Here is a 15,452-nt window from a genome sequence, read left to right as displayed (position 1 = left end):
CCTTATTAAATAAAAGAATCTGATCATGAAACAATTAAGACTTATGTGTACTTTAAAGAATTATTTTAGTTTTGTGTTGACTAATTGGAACAAAGTCTGTAAACTGAAATAGGGAGGAACATTACTATGTACCCTTTGAGTTGTGATGCTATCCATCCGTGCATAATAAGATCAATAGAATTCCTGTGATATTTTTTCTTTTTTTACCTCTGTTGCTTAAGAAAGGATGTTACAGAACCACACACCAACTAAAAAAATCAAAATAAAATAAAAATGGAAATGGACATGAAGTATTAATTTATAAGACAGAAATAGATTTGTCTATAAAATAATAGAAATTATTATTTAATCATCCCAAGAATAAGTAAGTTATTGATTATTTCAGTCATTTAAATTTTCCTTATAACCCTGCAGCACCATCTCCCCAGTGACCACTCTCTTATGCCCTCCAGCTCTCTTTTTCCCTTGACTGGTTATCTATGGAAAAGTGGATCTGTCATTTATTTCTTCTATGTGAATATTAAATACTGAAACATAGCTCATAACACCACTAAACCCTAAAACCTTAAATACTGTTGCACTAAAATCATTCTTTATATATATATATAATGTATTCAAAATAAACAAAATTGAAAAAGTTGACACTAAAAATGTGAACAATTTAACTGAAGTGCAGATCTTCAAAGTGGGAAAGGAAGCAAACATTTGAAGAACTTGAAACAATGTCACTGATAATAAAGTGAATAATGGAAATAAACTCAGCAATATCTACAACTGATACTTTTACAAAGAGAAATGAAAAGAAAAAAAAGATTATTTTGCAAAATAAAAATGTTAGAAAACGTTACTTTCTGATTGTGAAATTGTGACATACTCTTGACAAATTTTACTCCTGGAAATTTGATCTTGAAAAGTATCAGAAAGTCAGGAAAGATATCAAATTTGAGTAAAAACAGTATTCAGCAACTCCTTCATATATCAAGTTAATTTCCAAAATAAGCTTAGGCTACAAAGCAATATATCAAATTTTATCCTCAATTTCCCTTCAAAGACTAGAAAGAAAATCTTGTAGAAGGTGACATGAAAAAGAAGCTATGAAACCACAGCAATTATCAGTGTGAGTCTCTTCGGTTTCCTGAACCACACTTTTCTCATCCGAAAAATATGGAAACTAATAAATGTCTTGCAGAGTTGTGCTGAGATTCACAAATAGCATGTGTAAAATGCCTGATGCAGAAGAGGAGTTTAATAAATGATAGCCTGTGCTATTTATGTGATTAGAGGACATAGGTCTGGCCAAAGCATGGGAGAAACTTCAGACAGAGGACAGGAATAGAAAACGCCACACTTTTGCTAGGTTTGGCTCTATTTAATATCATCTTGGCAAAAGCAAATAATTTGTACAGTGCAGGATTTTTTATGCAGGTGCAAATGCATGATTTATACTCTTGTAAGTAAATCAGGCTTTACACATGGCTGACTATATATATAAAATTGGGCCTTTTTTCCAGAGAATTGTGATCATGGTATTTCTATATAAAAGAAAGTGGAATTATTGAGAACTCATAACAATAATTGTGGAAATGATGTCAGGAAAAGACTGAAATACTCACATATAATTCTTTTAATGCCATATGCCCAAGCCCATGTTCATGGTTCATGTTTTAGAAAATAATATCTAAAAGAAGTTCAAAATTAAATCATACGCAGTATGCTATCCATAAAGATCTATATGGAGGCGATTGCTAAACAAGTGGTAAATTTTCAGTTATTCACTTGATATTTGTTGGGCCATAGATAAAACACTGAACACATTGTTTTAGTAACAATAATGCAGGTCAGTGTCTCACTGGCTTTTTATCATCTTATTTTGTTTATTTAATTGTTTTTTTTTTTGTTTAATCATCAAATCCTTACTTCAAAAGATATCTTACTCATATGCCTGCTATCTAAGAAACATAAAACTCCATCTTCTCTGATTGAAGTGGAGATGGTACTTTGGCATTCTTCCAGCTTCGAGCAAAACCTACATACTCTGATCCCAACCATCTTACCATCTTAATGTACCGTGGAACCCAGTTTGAAACAATCTTTTCAGGAATTTTTTCATAGTTTTTTTTTTTTTTTTAAAGTCTGATCCAATGAATCCTTAACAACAATGACTACACTTTTAAGTAATCTTTTCCATTTATTTAGAAAAATATTTTATGTGAATCATCCATCAGTTCAGTTCAGTACAGTCACTGTCATGTCCGACTCTTTCCGACCCCATAAACTGCAGCATGCCAGGCCTCCCTGTCCATCACCAACTCCCAGAGTCCACTGAAACCCATGTCCATCGAGTCGATGATGCCATCCAACCATCTCATCCTCTGTTGTCCCCTTCTCCTCCTGCTCTCAATCTTTCCCAGCATCAGGGTCTTTTCCAATGAGTCAGCTCTTTGCATCAGGTGGCCAAAGTATTGGAGTTTCAGCCTCAACCGTGGAAAATTCTGAAAGAGTTGGGAATACCAGACCACCTGGACCTGCCTCTTGAGAAACCTGTGTACAGATCAGGAAGCAACAATTAGAACTGGACATGGAACAACAGACTGGTTCCAAATAGGAAAGGGAATATGTCAAGGCTGTATATTGTCACCCTGCTTATTTAACGTACATGCAGAGTACATCATGAGAAACGCTGGGCTGGAGGAAGCACAAGCTGGAAATCAAGATTGCTGGGAGAAATATTAATAACCTCAGATATGCAGATGACACCACCCTTATGGCATAAAGTGAAGAACTAAAGAGCCTCTTGATGAAAGTGAAAGAGGAGTCATCCATAGTTATCCTGAAAAGACACATGGTATGAAATAACAGTGGATTTTGAGCAAAAAAATCTATATTGATTCTGTTTGCCTCCATTTTCAGCATGGGTGACCTTGGCAAAATCTAACTATTCTGAGCCTCTGTGCTCTCAAATATCTAATGTACATGATGATCTCTACTTATCTCAAAGGATTATTGTATCCTTTCAATAAGATAAATATATAAAAGTGTTTGTAGTATTTATAGTATTCACATATGTACTATGACACTGATTTCCATATTCAAATTAAGAATTTTTGTTCAGTATTCAAATCAGTTGCTGATTTACTTCTCACTTTAGCTGTTTGAAAGTTAACCACATTTCTTATGAAAATGCAAATTTATACAGGCATCATTAAATATTATGGCATTTTTACACTTGTAATAATAAATACATAGTTATACTTAAATTACTAATAGAATTCAACATATGAAATACACAAGAATCTTTTACTCCAAAGAAAGTAAATACTCACATGTGAAAAATAATTCTGAACTGGAGGGCCTATTACTTTTAGTGGCATTGATATGCCAATTAAAGTTCATGGGAATTCAGCTGCTTTTCATATGCACGCATGCTCAGTTGCTCAGTTGCTCAGTTGTGTCTGACTCTGTGACACCAGGGACTGTAGCTGGCCATACTCCATATCTATGGGGTTCTCCAGGCAAGAAGACTGGACTGGGTTGCCATTTTCTCCTCCAGGGTATCTTCTCAACCCAGGGATTGAACCCGCATCTCCTGCATTGGCAGACAGATTCTTTACTCCTCAGCCACCCGGGAAATCAACTTTTCATATACAAGCTGAGAAATGCCAAAATGGCAAGGAAACATTCACCTTTTTGACTTTCCAAAAAGTGAGGTTGAAACCAAAGCCAATTAGCAGAAGTAGGCCAAATAAAAAGTGAAGGGAAACTTTGGTGCATCTCTCAGTTAAGTTCAATTGCTCAGTCGTGTCTAACTCTTTGTGACCCCATGGACTGCAGCATGCTGGGCTTCCTTGTCCATCACCAACTTCTGGAGCCTGCTCAAACTCACATCTATCAAGTCAGTGATGCTATCCAACCATCTCATCCTCTGCCATCCCCTCCTCCTCCTGCCTTCAATCTTTCCCAGCAGCAGAGTCTTTTCTAATGAGTCAGTTCTTCGCATCAGGAGGCCAAAGTATTAAAATTACAGCTTCAACATCAGTCCTACCAATGAATATTCAGGACTGATTTCCTTTAGGATGGACTGGTTGGATCTCCTTGCAGTCCAAGGGACTCTCAAGAGTCTCCTCCAACACCACAATTCAAAAGCATCAATTCTTCAGTGCTCAGCTTTCTTTATAGTCCAACTCTCATATCCATACATGACTACTGGATAAACCATAGCTTTGACTAGACAGACCTTTGTTGGCAAAGTAATGTCTCTGCTTTTGAATATGCTGTCTAGGTTGGTCATAACTTTCCTTCCAAGGAGCAAACATCTTTCAATTTCATGGTTGCAGTCACAATCTGCAGTGATTTTGGAGCCCAATAAAATAAAGTCTCTCACTGTTTCCATTGTTTCCCCAACTATTTGCCATGAAGTGATGGGACCGCATGCCATGATTTTAGTTTTTTGAATGTTGAGTTTTTGCCAGCTTCTTCACTCTCCTCTTTCACTTTTATCAAGGGGCTCTTTTGTTCCATTTCACCTTCTGCCATAAGGGTGGTGCCATCTGCATATCTGAGGTTATTGATATTTTTCCTGGCAATCTTGATTCCAGCTTGTGCTTCATCCAGCCTGGCATTTCACATAATGTACTCTGCATATAAGTTAAATAAGCAGGGTGACAACATACAATCTTGACATACTCCTTTCCCAATTTGGACACAGTCTGTTGTTCCATGTCCAGTTCTAACTGTTGCTTCTTGACCTGCATACAGATCAGGAGGCAGATCAGGTAGTCTGGTATTCCCATCTGTTTAGGAATTTTCCACAGTTTGTTGTAATCTACACAGTCAAAGGCTTTGCCATAATCGATAAAGCAGAAGTAGGTGTTTTTCTGGAACTCTTTTGCTTTTTTCATGATCCAACAGATGTTGGCAATTTGATCTCTGGCTCCTCTGCCTATTCTAGATCCAGGTTGAACATCTGGAAGTTCACAGTTCATGTACTTTTGAAGCCTGGCTTGGAGAATTTTGAGTATTACTTTGCCAGCATGTGAAATGAGGGCAATTGTGTGGTAGTTTGAACATTCTTTGGCATTGCCTTTCTTGCATTGGGATTGGAATGAAAACTGACCTTTTCCAGTCCTGCGCCCTCTGCTGAGTTTTCCAAATTTGCTGGCATATTGAGCGCAGCACTTTCACAGCATCATCTTTCAGGATTTGAAATAGCTCCACTGGAATTCCATCACCTCCACTATCTTTGTTCATAGTGATGCTTCTTAAAGCCCACTTGACTTCGCATTCCAGGATGTCTGGCTCTAGGTGAGTGATCACACCACCATGATTATCTGGGACATGAAGGTCTTTTTTGTGCAGTTCTTCTGTGTATTCTTGCCACCTCTTCTTAATATCTTCTGCTTCTGTTAGGTCCATACTATTTCTGTTCTTTTTGTGCCCAACTTTGCATGAAAATTTCCTTGGTATCTCTAATTTTCTTGAAGAGATCTCTAGTCTTTCCCATTTTCTTGTTTTTCTCTATTTCTTTGCATTGATCACCGAAGAAGGCTTTCTTATCTCTCCTTGGTGTATCTCTAAATGTATTTAAACATCTCCTTGGTTCATCTCTAAATATAGTTAAACTTGATGAGTTCTTTCTTGTCTCCTATTTTTTTCCCTTTATTATGTCTTACTGTTGGTTTGTGGAACTGATTATCATTTCAAATCTCTCTGAGGGTAGCCCATAAAGATTTATTCAAGTTGTTTCTGTGTTTTAAACAAGGAGGGCCTGCTTCATGGGTATGCTACTGTGCATATCACAGAGCCCTGTCCTTAGAAGATGTCTCTTGGCTTCATGCTCTGTTATTGCCATCTTGGAATCTTTAATAAATTTTGAACAAAGGGTCCCCAGTTTTTTTTCACTGGGCCCTGCAAATTATATGATTGTGTTCCTGATCCTAAGTCTGCTCTTCCTTCTTGGGCCAGTGTTATTCTCATTGTTTGCCTTGTCCTGCTTCTTTTCTATGACTCTTCAAACCTCTTTGGTTGCTTGTCCAGTGTTTTTAAGATGAAAAGATTAAAAATGCTCTTGGTATTCCTGTGTACACAGACAAGGGCTTTGCTCTGTCTTAAAAGTGCTCAGGCAAGGAGCCATCCGCTTCTGCAGGGATTTAAAGCTTCTTCTTGGGACATTCAATTTCTCCATGGAACAAATATCTAATTAAGTGTAATACTGATAAAATCACCTTTCAAGCTAGGGTCACACCAAGGTAAAAATGAAAACAAACCCATCTTTATCATTCCCACATGTATCAGATTACAGCTCTATACATTATTTTCCCAGAAAAATCCATCTCCTTTGATGATCTTCTTATAATTTTATCATCAAACATTTAACAAATGATTCATTTCAAGACTTAAACAGTAGAAAATTTTACAGTTGACTTAATGGAAGAAATGCTGTTTGAGTAGCTAAAGGACAATCTCATTATATGAAGTTGGTTCAGGCACAGAAGATAACAGGGAACTTCAAGATAAGATTCTTTAGTGTTTATTGTGAACTTGAGAAAATGTTAAGACCTCTGTGTCCCATACACACATATGTGGGTATTTCATCCTCTATCTTTTTAATTATAGAAAGAGTTGGTGCATTAATAAGAGTTAGAAAAGTTTAGAAAATCCTATCAATACTGAGAAAAATTAGTAAAATCAAGTTTCATTTTAATTGTCTCACTGTCACTCATATCATATTCAAAGTCTTGGTAATTATAAAATTTGAAAAATACGCCAAAGTGCAATTTTTCTAGTAGCAATTTCTAGTCAGTAATTTTTCTCAAAATGTACTCAAAGAATAAAAATTCACTGTATCATTTCAATCTATGTGACAGAAACACAACTTGAACTTGTAGCAAAATAAAATATGATTTTGCATTAATAATGTAATATATAAAATACATAGTATACATAATCTATTATATATTGTATATATTAGTATATTATCTAATATAGAATATAATTGGATATCATTGCAAGTCATATTTCCTGGTTTAATTTCTCAGTACACATTTTTATAAATCAGTTCGGTCAGTTCAGTCACTCAGTTGTGTCCGACTCTTTGCGACCCCATGAATCGCAGCACACCAGGCCTACCTGTCCATCACCAACTTCCAGAGTCCACCCAAGCCCATGTCCATTGTGTCAGTGATGCCATCCAACCATCTCATCCTCTGTCATCCCCTTCTCCTCCTGCCCTCAATCTTTCCCAGCATCAGAGTCTTTTCTAATGAGTCAGCTCTTCTCATCAGGTGGCCAAAGTATTGAGTTTCAGCTTCAACATCAGTCCTTCCGAAGAACACCCAGGACTGATCTCTTTTAGGATGGACTGGTTGGATCTTCTTGCAGTCCAAGGGACTCTCAAGAGTCTTCTCCAACACCACAGTTCAAAAGCATCAATTCTTCTGTGTTCAGCTTTCTCTATAGTCCAACTCTAACATCCATACATGACTACTGGAAAAACCATATCCTTGACTAGATGGACGTTTGTTGACAAAGTAATGTCTCTGCTTTTTAACATGCTGTCTAGGTTGGTGATAACTTTCCTTCCAAGGAGTGTCTTTAAATTTTGTGGCTGCAATCACCATCTGCAGTGATTTTGGAGCCCAAAAACATAAAGTCTGCCACTGCTCCCCCTGTTTCCCCATCTATTTCCCATGAAGTGATGGGACCAGAGGCCATGATCTTCGTTTTCTGAATGTTGAGCTTTAAGCCAACTTTTTCACTGTCCTCTTTCACTTTCATCAGGAGGTTCTTTAGTTCTTCTTCACCTTCTGCCATAAGGGTGGTGTCATCTGCATATCTGAGGTTATTGATATTTCCCCCGGCAATCTTGATTCCAGCTTGTGCTTCATCCAGCCCAGCATTTCTCATGATGTACTCTGCATATAAGTTAAATAAGTAGGGTGACAATATGCAGCCTTGACGTACTCCTTGTCCTATTTGGAACCAGTCTGTTGTTCCATGTCTAGTTCTAACTGTTGCTTCCTTACCTGCATACGGGTTTCTCAAGAGGCAGGTTAGGTGGTCTAGTATTCCCATCTCTTTCAGAATCTTCCACAGTTTATTGTGATCCACACAGTCAAAGGCTTTGGCATAGTCAATAAAGCAGAAATAAATAGGTTCTCAAATTTTAAAATAGACTAAATTAAACTGAGAAGTGTTACCATAAAACTGCCTCCTGAGAAATCTGTATGCAGGTCAAGAAGCAACAGTTAGAACTGGACATGGAACAACAGACTGGGTCTAAATTTGGAAAGGAGTACAACAAGGCTGTATATGGTCACCCTCCTTATTTAACTTATATGCACAGTACATCATGCAAAATCCTGGGTTGGATGAAGCATAAGTTGGAATCAAGATTGCCAGGAGATATATCAATAACCTCTGTTATGCAAATGCTGCTGCTGCTGCTAAGTTGCTTCAGTCGTGTGCGACTCTGTGCGACCCCATAGACCACAGCGCACCAGGCTCTGCCATCCCAGGGCTTCTCCAGGCAAGAACACTGGAGTGGGTTGCCATTTCCTTCTCCAATGCATGAAAGTGAAAAGTGAAAGTGAAGTCACTCAGTCATGTCCAACTCTTCGCGATCCCATGGACTGCAGCCTACTAGGCTCCTCCATCCATGGGATTTTCCAGGCAAGAGTACTGGAGTGAGGTGCCATTGCCTTCTCTGAATATGCAGATGACACCACCCTTATGACGGAAGTGAAGAGGAACTAAAGAGCCACTTGTGAAAGTTAAAGAGGAGAGTGATAAAGCCGGCTTAAAACTCAACATTCAAAAACTAAAACCATGGCCTCCAGTCCCATCAGTTCATGGCAGATAGATGGGAAACAATGGAAACAGTGACAGAATTTATTTTCTTGGGTTCCAAAAGCACTGTAGATGATGGCTGCAGCCATGAAATTAAAAGACACTTGCTCCTTGGAAGAAAAGCTATGACAAACCTAGACAACATATTAAAAAGCAAAGACACTGGAAAAGGAAATGGCAATCCACTCCATTATTCTAGTCTGGAAAAATCCATGGACAGAGGAGCCTGGCAGACTGCAGTCCATGGGGTTACATGACTGAGCACATATGTATGAGGAGGGTGGAGGGATATGAAACTGAAACTGAAGTCCCTCAGTCATGTCCAAATCTTCACGACCCCATGGACTGTAGCCTACCAATCTCCTCCATCCATGGGATTTTCCAGGCAAGAATACTGGAGTGGGTTGCCATTTCCTTCTCCAGAGGATCTTCCCAACCCAGGGATCGAACCTGGGTCTCCTGCATTGTAGGCAGACGCTTTACCATCTGAGTCACCAGGGAACCCCTGGAGGGATATGGGTTGATAGCAATAAACTGGTAGAACTAAAAAAAAAAAAAAGAAAAAGAAAAAAAAAAAGCAAGCAAGCAGAGACATTACTTTGTCAACAAAGGTCCACCTAGTCAAAGCTATGGTTTTTCCAATGGTCATGTGTGGATGTGAGAGTTGGATTATAAAGAAAGTTGAGCACCAAAGAACTGATGTTTTTGAGCTGTGGTGTTGGAGAAGATTCTTGAGAGTCCCTTGGACAGCAAGGAGATCAAACCAGTCCATCCTAAGGGAAATCAGTCCTGAATATTCATTTGAAGGACTAATGTTGAAGCTGAAACTCTAATACTTTGGCCACCTGATGTGAAGAACTGGCTCATTTGAAAAGACCCTGATGCTGAGAAAAATTGAAGGCTGGAGGAGAAGGGGATGACAGAGGATGAGATGGTTGGATGACATCACAGACTTGATGGACATGACTTTGAGCAGGCTCTGGGAGTTGGTGATGGATAGGGAAGCCAGGCATGCTGCAGTCCATGGGGTCACAGTCAGACATGACTGAGTGACTGAACTGAACTGAACCATAAAGCTATTGTCACTAAATGACTTTATTATACAATTAATGCCCCAAATCATTTATAGACTTGTGGGAAGTACATATGTCTATATGAGTCTGATGAGTCTGTGTTCGTGTGTATTTGTGTGTGTGTGTGTGTGTATTTTTCCCCTGGAAGAAAGAGACAAAGAAATTTCAGAATTATCAAACCCTCCATGGATATGAATGTTGACAAAGTTAAAAAATCATTCTTTTTTATGAAACTAAGAATACAGAGCAGTGACAGAATTTGGGAAAAGTAGAAGGATATCTTTATTCAACTTCTTATCCTTGCCACTCCAATAATTTGATTATCATTGTTTTGGAGAAAAATGAAAGATATGTTTAAGATTTGGTGATATAAAATTTAATTAATAGGTTTCTCTGGCTCTAATTCTGAGATAGAAATCACACAACCACCACGGAGTCTGCCTGTTTTATTGTGAACAAGAGTGTTTTAAAAAATGACACCTCCTACTGTTTTCATCTAGGGAATGAGACTGGTAGAGGATTTGGGCACCAGTGACAAAGAACTTTTTCTTTGAAAGTAGGAAATATGTAAATTTTTATTAAATTATTGGCAACGTATTTATTACTGGTTTTCCTTTTAAAAATACGCAAGTAGCAAAAACAATTAAATTACCCTATTTAGATTAGAAAGATATGTTTTCAGAAAAGCTATTTTAAACTCTCTACCATATAAAAAATTATTTTTCTAAAATAATACTGACCTTCCTCTATAGTGTCATTTACATAGCCTTATTTTCGGTATGTACTTGATACTACAGAATTTTAAAAATAATATATTTAACATATATTTTCAGAATACATTTGAATACACACATTATTTTCAAAGATCTCTGATTTTATATTTATTTTTATGAGAAGCAGCTGTATGGAAGCACTTTCTGCATCTATTTTAAAACAGCTATTGATGGTGTCCATAGGGATTAATAACATGAATCCAGAAGTAGGATTTGAATCCTAATGCCATCCCTTATCATCTGAGCGTCTCTGGCAACTTATTTATTACAATTACAGTCATCAATTGGTATGCCATCTTCATAGGGAGATTGTGAGGATGAACAAAGGTAAAGCATCTCGAACAGTGCCAGACCGATAACAGGTCCTTACCGAGTGTCAGGTTAGCTACTATTGCTGTTGTTCTTGCCACTGCCATGCATGATGAGCATTTGGATTTGGATACATTTGGATTGATTGCCTAGCAATCCATTTCCCCTTTCTAAAGACAATACTGAATTTTGTTGGGGAATTTCCACTCCCACACTTTGTGTGGCTTGAGGAGATTGTAAATTCAGCACCTTCTTTCCCACTAGGGAAGCCAGTGTGGTCCCTGAAGGCTCCTTACTTCAGAGCCGTCTTCACTCTTTCCATATAGCAGTTGTAAGTTACTGTATGTCACCAAACTCAGCCAGCCACTCCCGTATGGGAGTTTATCCTGAGCTCCTTACCCATATGAACCCATTAGAAAAAATATCCAATATGCTTCTTTGCTTTCGTGGGTGCAGCCTTTTATCTCTCCTTCCCAGAAGACGATAGGCTTACTTCCTCCCACTCCTTCCTTCTGCACTCTGGCCAGGGGGCAGGGGTGAGGAGGAACAAGACTTAAGATTCCCATTTAAAGTGTTTCATTTTCTCCTGAAAACTTCTGTCTCTGGGAGCAATGACCTGTAGTCTTATCAGATTATTAAATTTCACTCTCATTTCAGTGCAGTATTCCCTCTCCCCTCAGAATAATTTGCTTAACCATATTTATCTTGACCTGACAGGGCTACTAGCTACTGGCATAATGGGATGGGGTGGAGGTTGACATTGATGGCAAGAGAAGGAAAGCAGTTACAGAGTTTGAGTGACTGCCACAATTAAATGCCTGTTATAAAGGCAAACGTAATGGAAAAGTTGGACTCATTCATTAGAGTGATAGTGCCTGGGAGAAACTGTCAAATACTTTCTACTATTGAGACAGGAGTCACCTTGTTATAGTAATAGACTCAGGGAGAGCAGGAAAGTGGTACTTACTGAACTGTTATTGCCTGAGAGTGGTTGTCAGATCGTTCCAGCTGTTGAGGCTCTTAAAAGTTTGTTTCCTCTGGGGTCCGAGTCTAGTTTTTCCTACTGTCCCTTTGAGTCTGCAAGCTGCATCATATCTTTTAGAGAACTCCTCAGGTTACCCAGAGGTGGTTTCTGCTGTTTGAAGCTGAAGACTAACTGAATCAATGATGTAGAGTGTCACTTATGAGATAAACTCCTGAAAATTAGTGGTAGGAGAAAATTTGCTTTCCTGGCATTCTATCTCGTGCTTCCCATGAGATAATTTATTCTATTCCTCTTTTTGCCTAGCCACTAGGAACTTTAGGACCAGAAATAGTTCATGACTATAGTGGTTATCTTTAAGCTAGGATTTTGAGGAAAACAATAATGTCTTTTTTCTGCTAATAGTACTTCTTTACCTTATTTTTAAGTTTTTTTTTTTTAGCTTACTTTAAATTTCAACAAAGGTTTGCCTTGTATTCCAAGTTGCTCCCTTTATGTTTAAAAAATAAATCAAAACTAGAGATGGTACTTATCTTTTATTTCAGACTCTAAAGCATTTTCATCTACTCTGCTGCTCTCCTATACATAGCCCTAAAGAATCAAATGGGAAGATATAAATTTTTATTCAACGTAATAAATTAGTCTTTAAGTTTATTTTATCAGATTTCCTTTAAATCTGAAATTTGCTGCAAGGTATAGTTATGAAACTTTAGTATCAGTAAGACAGATTATCATGAAAATTTGCAAGATTCCTTTTTGCTCTGATATTTAATGTCATTGGATCCTGTTCTTTATATTTAAACTCCTCAGTGACACTCACTAATGATTAATGACCCACTGGCTCGTGCTGCCTTATAACATGAAAGTCACCGAAATGCCTTTTCCTCAGAGAGCAATTATTCTATGGAACAATATCCCTTACCTGGTGCACTGAAGTCCCAGAGGCTGGCTGTTAAACTTGCAGTTGTAATTCGTGAAAAAGTCCAGAAAGCCAAGTTTTGAACTGCTGGGGATTTTATGCACAGTTTCATTTTACTAGAACAATTTGTTTCTTTTCTGCCTTTTCTTGCAAAGATTTTGGATAAGTGGCAAGAATGGCAAAGACTTGGTTTAGATATTTTTCTATTTGAGTCCAAGAATACCTAGCCAGGAGCTGTGTATCTTCCAGTTTTTTGATTCGTGACAATATACTGCTGACATGAAAAAAATGCAGAAATTCAGGCCATGCATATGTGTTCAGATGCACATCCATTTTGATATTTCAATAGGGAAAGACAATTAGAAAGAGGATGCATCTCAGACATAAGTTACATGTTGTAATAGTGAAGAATGTCCGTATGTAATTCTGCCTGCAAATCTCTGGTCCATGAAATAAATGATGCATCTTATACTGATACTTCACTTGTCAGCAGAATATTCAGAGTAGCTGCCTCATGATAGGTATATAAATAAAGTCAAAATGGTTAGACTTGTAAAATCTAAAGAAGTCACTGACCTCTGAGATATTTGATACTGAGGGGTACCTTGCCAGCTTTTCTTACCTGCTTATAAAAAATAATAATGTACGTTTAGTGACTTAGCCTGGAGAAGGCAATGGCACCCCACTCCAGTACTCTTGCCTGGAAAATCCCATGGATGGAGGAGCCTGGTGGGCTACAGTCCATGGGGTCGCACAGAGTTGGACAGGACTGAAGCGACTTAGCAGCAGCAGCAGCAGTGAATTAGCCAATTAGTATAATATCACTTCTATGTGACTTGAATTGTTTTGGTGCTATGAAAAGTGCAATTAACATTGAAATGAAGTTGCTCAGTCGTGTCCGACTCTTTGTGACCCCATGGACTGTAGCCTACCAGGCTCCTCCCTCCATGGGATTCTCCAGGCAAGAATACTGGAGCAGGTTGCCATTTCCTTCTCCAGGGGATCTTCCCGGCCCAGGGATCGAACCTGGGTCTCCCGCATTCCAGGCAGACGCTTTAACCTCTGAGCCACCAGGGAAGCACAATAAGTATGTATAGTCTCTTTGGTAAAATAAACACACCATATCCATTAGAGCACAATGAAGGACCAAAGCAAATGATACTGATGAGAATCATGTGAATTCAGAAAATGGAAACATCATTATGAACTTCCTTGATCATAGAAGATGGGGGACAATGCTTTTGAGGTGGCCCTCCAAGTGTGGTTACAGTTTTAATAAAAGAGAGATAAGAAAGAAGAAAGACAAAGTATTCAAGCTAAAGTTTTGAAGGAGAAAGAAGGTGACTTTGTGCAGGAGAATGTATGGAAAATGGCTTCCCTTGAGCTGAGAGTAAAAGTTAAGACTTTCCTAGAAAATAAACTTAGATTAGAAAGGTCCCAAATTCCAGAAGAAGTGTTTGGACTCGCTAGTGGCTGTGCATATTGACGGGCCACTGATCTGAGGCCAGAGTGGCAGATGATGGAGTGTAGGCAAGGGAGTCATCCTGAAGGCTCTTTCAGTAATTTAAGCCTGAGGTGATGAAAACCCCTAGTAGTGAGGTAGCTGAGGGAATCCAGCAGGGGAGGCAAAGATGAAGGTATGATAACTCTTGGGGACAGATTGTAATTAGATGATGAAGGAGCAGAATGAGTAAAAGATGTCTCCAAAATTTCTAGTCTCATTCAGATGACTAGAAGAATAATAGTATCTGTGAGAGATATGATGCAGTTAGGACTTGATAAACTTAATGCAGTGGCAAACAGTTCAGTGGCAATACCCTAAAAGTGGTTGGAAATATGACTCAGGAGAACTGCTGAAAGTTCTGATATATATCTCTTGAGATAAAAGTGTTTATATATCTCTTGAGATATAACTGTTTCTATGACACTCAGATGCATACCATCGAAATTAGTAAACAGGAAATTGGGAAACAAATTCATTTCTATTCTGGTATAAGTAAAAACAAAATGCTATATTAAGAAATCTTATTTATTCAAACTGACTACCTGTCAACCCCAGATAAGTGCTGCAGCCACTTTGCATATCAGTCTCCTTATCTGGATGTTGGGGATAATAACCTTGGCCTTTCCAAGAATATATATCAAAAGGACATATATAATTTTTTTTATCTAAAAATGCTTTATATTTACGTTAAAAAAAAATCCCTAGTTAGTCAATTGCTGTGCTGTGCCGTGTTCATTCGTGCCTGACTCTTTGCAACCCCATTGAATGTTGCCCACCAGGCTCCTCGATCCATGGAATATTCCAAGCAAGAATATTGGAGTGGATTGCCCTTTCCAACTCCAAGGGATATTTCCAACCCATGGATTAATCCCATGTCTCTTGCATCTGGTTAACAGTTAGCCAATAAGTAAAAAAATTCTTGTGTTTTTTTTCTTTGGTGCATGTGTGTGTGTGTATTTGATTTTGTTCTTATCTCTTAGTGATATAAAGATATTTACATAAGATATAAAATATATATGGCAATTAATTTCTGACTACTACACACATC

At 38.1% G+C, this 15,452-nt stretch overlaps 1 non-coding gene across 1 annotated transcript; it reads right to left on the bottom strand.

Moving 5' to 3' along the window:
* Positions 1-13,905: 13,905 nt before the first annotated feature.
* TRNAS-GGA (transfer RNA serine (anticodon GGA)) lies at positions 13,906-13,977 on the bottom strand. Its single transcript has one exon. It is a non-coding gene; the product is annotated as a tRNA-Ser (tRNA).
* Between the last annotated feature and the right edge of the window lie 1,475 nt (positions 13,978-15,452).

The sequence above is a fragment of the Bubalus kerabau genome, chromosome 8 (genome assembly GCF_029407905.1).
Source record: "Bubalus kerabau isolate K-KA32 ecotype Philippines breed swamp buffalo chromosome 8, PCC_UOA_SB_1v2, whole genome shotgun sequence".
NCBI classification, from domain to species: Eukaryota; Metazoa; Chordata; class Mammalia; order Artiodactyla; family Bovidae; genus Bubalus; species Bubalus kerabau.
Note: the sequence above shows the minus strand (reverse complement) of the source record. Positions and strands in the feature narration are given on the sequence as shown.